Source organism: Lampris incognitus, chromosome 1, assembly GCF_029633865.1.
Source record: "Lampris incognitus isolate fLamInc1 chromosome 1, fLamInc1.hap2, whole genome shotgun sequence".
Taxonomy (NCBI): Eukaryota; Metazoa; Chordata; class Actinopteri; order Lampriformes; family Lampridae; genus Lampris; species Lampris incognitus.
The window spans coordinates 138,337,280-138,343,279 of record NC_079211.1 but is presented as its reverse complement, the minus strand read 5'-3'; the positions used below and the strand labels follow the sequence as shown (position 1 = coordinate 138,343,279).

Sequence of the window (6,000 nt, the reverse complement as noted above, 5' to 3'; positions counted from 1 at the left end):
AAGTATCTCAAATCAAATCACATCAAATGGCATCCAACGCTTTACCTGTGCCTCCGTCCATAGGGTTAGTGGTTGTGCAGGAAGGTCATCCAAATTAAAATTTTGCCAAATCATTATATGGATTGACAAGACCATACCAGATCAGTCGAGGCTCCATGCCGGATCGGTCAAGGCCCGGGTTAACAACAGCCACCATTGGTGCTGTGCTCTCACAGGGTACCGACTGAAACTACAAAATCTACTGTGGCGACCCCTGAGAAACGGGGAACAAGCCGAAAGAAGAAGAAAAATTTGATTCCCTTGGATTGAGGTGTTTCAGTTAACAATCTACACAAAACACTTCGTAATTACAAAACAAAATACAGAATAAGTTTTCAAACATCTGTGTCAATATTTTTTTTATTCCTCAGATTGTAAATTGGATTTAAGTCTGGGCTTTGGCGAGGCCACTGAAGAACTTCCACATTCTTGTTCCCAAGCCATTCCCGTATTGAGTTGGCTTTTTGTTTTGGGGTCAGTGTCCTGCAGAAGCATCTATCACCACCCCAGCATTACGTTTATATAGCACTCTGAAGCACCTCATCAAGAAATGCCTAGTTCTTTGCTCCATTCACTGCAGTCATTTTCCTTAGCTTCCCAGTTTTTGAAGGGGCCGATAAATCTTTGGCGTTTGCCATACAGTCCAGATATGTGAAATAACATGCCGACTGGTGTCTTACCGACAAGATGTTCAATTACATCCAAATGATTCTGTAGTTTTAGCATTGTGGTCTGAGGTCCCTGAACAAGGGTTGCTGTTGCCAGGTTGCACAGGTTGGTCCCTGCACCAGCCACTGCATAGTTCCCTGCTTGTTTTCTAGTCTAGTGATGGAGCCTACAAAGCTTTTGTGAACACCCATCACCTAAGGAATGGTTTTGTACCGTTCCTCTGATCTATACCTCCATAAATCTGGGGCAGAGTAGTACACACAATTCCTTAGACCTGATGGTAAAGTTACTGCACTGACATTAAATCAGGTCAACTGAATTGCTCTGAAATGGACTTCAGTATTGGGAGGACATCTCAAGGACATCTAATGGAGTTTTGATGGAACTTAATTTAGAGTGCCAGTATAGAATCAAAATAATTCAGCTTTTGATTTTTTAGAGCAATTTTCAGAAATCTGTGAATTGAGAAGCCCACTATGAAGGCGGCATGGTGGCACCGTGGTTAGCATGGTCGCCTCACAAGAAGAAGATCCTGGGTTCGATGCCCGGGGTAGTCCAACCTTGGGGGTCGTCCTCTGTGTGGAGTTTGCACGTTCTCTCCATGTCTGCGTGGGTTTCCTCCAGGTGCTCCAGATTCCTCCCACAATCCAAAGACACGTAGGTCAGGGGAATCGGCCGTACTAAGTTTTCCCTAGGTGGGAGTGTGTGTGTGTGTGTGTGTGTGTGTGTGTGTGTGTGTGTGTGTGTGTGTCGGCCCTGTGATGGTCTGGTGGTCTGTCCAGGGTGTCTCCCCACCTGCTGCCCAATGACTGCTGGGACAGGCTCCAGCATCCCCGCGACTGTGAGTAAGGATAAGCGGTTTGGATAATGGATGGATGGATGGAAAAGACCATTTTGAGATGATAGGATGTATGGTATAATTTGATCAGTTTTCTAAATAATGTGTAACACCATTAAGTGTTGAGAAAGTTGATGAAGTTGAATAAATTCAGTCCCCCCTCCTGACTTTTTTCCTGCATGGTAACAGTTGGCTTTCATCATCTGGCGACTTTCTGGTCCATAGACTGTCTAGAGAGAAAATTCATGGTTTGTAATCTCAAAGGGGACAGTATGGACTTCTTTATGCTTGAGGCACACACACAAAGACTATAAAAAAGTTTATATCGTTACCTGTCTCTTGACAGCCATGGTTGAAAGATGCTGGCAACAGGTGTGCAGTTGGGGCCCTATTTTGACAAAGCTGGCAGATGCACAAACACAAACACACATGCACACACACACACACACACACACACACACACACACACACACACACACACACACACACACACACACACACACACACACACACACATACATGCAAGTGCAAAAACCCAGGACACACAAACACTGACAAAAGCATGAAAAATAAATAAATGGGGTATAAAACGGTGTGAAAGCCGGTGACAGGAAGACGGTCTCACAGGGCGGCCCGCTTCACTGCAGCTAATTAACCCCAGGAAATAATTGCACCAATATGCAAATGTGGTTTAGATAATTCTCTGCGCTATCATGCCAGGTAGTCAATCACAGGGAGGCCTGCCACTGAGGTGGTGGCGAAGAATGGAGGCCAGTGAGGGCGGGGTTTATGGTTGAGGTTCCCCAGTTCCCCCTCCCCCCTGAATAGGCGCCCCGACCGACCAGAGGAGGCGCTAGTGCAGCGACCAGGACACATACTCGCATCCGGCTTCCCACCCGCAGACGAGGCCAATGGTATCTGTAGGGACGCCCGACCAAGCCGGAGGTAACACGGGGATTCGAACCGCCGTTATGGTTGAAGTTTAGGCGCTTGAGGGTTGGGGTGTTGGTGTCAGGGATGACTTAGCTGGTTACCATGGTGACGCCCACAAAAAAAAAAAAAGCCTTCATTGCCAGACACGGTTATGCAGCAATAGTTTAGAGCTTAAGTTTGACGCACACTCACACACACACACACACAGACACACACACGTCCCTATACCTGTTTTGGAATGTACAGTGAGCCCCCCCACCCCCCCCACTGAAACCACACCTGTCTTTATCCCAGGCTGTATTGTCAAGGGATGGATGGAATGGCAGACAAAAGAGGAAATGTAAGAGTGCATGAACAGGTGGCATCTTTGGAAGAGAGGAGGGAAGGGGGGGGGTAAGGAAGAGGGGGAAGGGAGGCAAGATAATGAAATGGGCCTCTTAGATGAAAGGTGACATGGGGAAGGAGAGGGAAGGGAGACTTCAAAGGACTTTGATGTCACAGCCCTTGAGACAGACAACTCAGGCCCCATGCAAACACACACATACACACACACACACACACAGGTACCCACCCACATTCGCACACGTACACTCTTAGCAGCGTTGACAGCAGAAGGGCAGGGGAGAGAGGAGTTACCCGCTGTTGCATCACACTCAGTGGATGGAGGCGGGTGCTGACACCACAACCCCTCTAATGCTAATCTAGCAGTAAACACAAACACTCGGACAGGTTAATATACCTCTCGACAAACACAGTAGCAAAGACACACATCAGCACATCATCACGTGGCACACGTGCACACACACACGTGCACAGACAAATGCACCAAGACAAACATTTAGAGCTACTCAAACACACGCACACACACACACACACACACACACACACACACACACACACAGGAAAGTAAAACATGTCAAAATAACACTATTGCAAAAGTGATATTTAGATCGTGTCCGTAATGTATGTATTATTGGCTCCTTAATTACACACACACACACACACACACACACACACACATATATATATATATATATATATATATATATATATATATATATATAAGTGGCACAGTGGTTAGTGTGGTCGTCTCACAGCAAGAAGGTCCTGGGTTCGAGCCACGGGGTAGTCCAACCTTGGGGGTCATCCCGGGTCGTCCTCTGTGTGGAGTTTGCATGTTCTCCCCGTGTCTGTGTGGGTTTCCTCCGGGTGCGCTGGTTTCCTCCCACAGTCCAAAGACATGTAGGTCAGGTGAATTGGCCATACTAAATTGTCCCTAGATGTGAATCTCTGTGTGTGTGTGTGTGTGTGTGTGTGTGTGTGTGTGTGTGTGTGTCAGCCCTGTGATGGCCTGGTGGCCTGTCCATGGTGTCTCCCCTCCTGCCACCCAATGACTGCTGGGACAGGCTCCAGCATCCCTGTCACCCTGAGAGCAGGATAAGCAGTTTGGATAATGGATGTATGTATATATACACTCACCGGCCACTTTATTAGGCAAACCTGTCCAACTGCTCGTTAACGCAAATTTCTAATCAGCCAATCACATGGCAGCAACTCAATGCATTTAGGCATGTAGACATGGTCAAGACGATCTGCTGCAGTTCAAACTGAGCATCAGAATGGGGAAGAAAGGTGATTTAAGTGACTTTGAACGTGGCACGGTTGTTGGTGCCAGACGGGCTGGTCTGAGTATTTCAGAAACTGCTGATCTACTGGGATTTTCACGTACAACCATCTCTAGGGTTTACAGAGAATGGTCCGAAAAAGAGAAAATATCCAGTGAGCGGCAGTTCTGTGGGCGAAAATGCCTTGTTGATGCCAGAGGTCAGAGGAGAATGGCCAGACTGGTTCGAGCTGATAGAAAGGCAACAGTAACTCAAATAACCACTCATTACAACCGAGGTATGCAGAAGAGCATCTCTGAACGCACAACACGTCGAACCTTGAGGCAGATGGGCTACAGCAGCAGAAGACCACACCGGGTGCCACTCCTGTCAGCTAAGAGCAGGAAACTGAGGCTACAATTCGCACAGGCTCACCAAAATTGGACAATAGAAGATTGGAAAAACGTTGCCTGGTCTGATGAGTCTCGATTTCTGCTGCGACATTCGGATGGTAGGGTCAGAATTTGGCGTCAACAACATGAAAGCATGGATCCATCCTGCCTTGTGTCAACGGTTCAGGCTGGTGGTGGTGGTGTAATAGTGTGGGGGATATTTTCTTGGCACACTTTGGGCCCCTTAGTACCAATTGAGCATCGTGTCAACGCCACAGCCTACCTGAGTATTGTTGCTGACCATGTCCATCCCTTTATGACCACAGTGTTCCCATCTTCTGATGGCTACTTCCAGCAGGATAACGCGCCATGTCATAAAGCTCGAATCATCTCAGACTGGTTTCTTGAACATGACAATGAGTTCACTGTACTCAAATGGCCTCCACAGTCACCAGATCTCAATCCAATAGAGCACCTTTGGGATGTGGTGGACCGGGAGATTCGCATCATGGATGTGCAGCCGACAAATCTGCAGCAGCTGCGTGATGCTATCATGTCAATATGGACCAAACTCTCTGAGGAATGTTTCCAGTACCTTGTTGAATCTATGCCACGAAGGATTAAGGCAGTTCTGAAGGCAAAAGGGGGTCCAACCCGGTACTAGCAAGGTGTACCTAATAAAGTGGCCAGTGAGTGTGTGTATATATATATATATATATATATATGTGTGTGTGTGTGTGTGTGTGTGTGTGCGCGTGTGTATGTTCATCTTTTATGTGAACAAATAAACAGGGTCATCATTTAAGGCAGTTCCTCTGTCCTTTTTAGTTTACATTTTCATGTCATTTTACTCAAATCCACTGAATTTTTTGCTTTAGAGTCAGACAGCACAGTGTCAGATGAGATGTTCATCCCCGGGTTTTTATTCAATATACATTTGTATGCTTATTAGATTGTGTGCATGCATACAAGACGTTTTCCGTAAACAAGATTCACGATTCAAGATTAACTTTATTGTCCCTCAGAGTGGAAAATTTGGCGTGGCTTTCAGCCATGCTGCAGCCACAGACAGCAAACATACAAATCATTCCACACACAAAATCATACAAATCGTTCCCTACACAAAAATATACAAAGGTGTTAGTAAATAAAAACAAACAGCAAGGTTTCTACAGGAAAAAAAACAAACACAGGCCTCCGGGTGTGTTTGTTTGCCTACCAACACGGGGATCACCGGTTCGAATCCCCGTGTTGCCTCTGGCTTGGTCGGGCGTCCCTACAGACCGAATTGGCCGTGTCTGCGGGTGGGAAACCGGATGTGGGTATGTGTCCTGGTCGCTGCACTAGCACCTCCTCTGGTCGGTCGAGGTGCCTGTTCAGGGGGGAGGGGGAGCGGGGGGAATAGCGTGATCCTCCCACGCGCTACATCCCCCTGGTGAAACTCATCACTGTCAGGTGAAAAGAAGCAGCTGGCGACACCAGGCGTGTGTGTGTGTGTGTGTGTGTGTGTGTGTGTGTGTGTGTG

The 6,000-nt window shown here is 47.1% G+C and overlaps 1 protein-coding gene across 1 annotated transcript in view; it reads left to right on the top strand.

The window, feature by feature from the left end:
- fam172a (family with sequence similarity 172 member A) overlaps positions 1-6,000 on the top strand; it is a 240,430-nt gene that overhangs the window by 111,624 nt on the left and 122,806 nt on the right.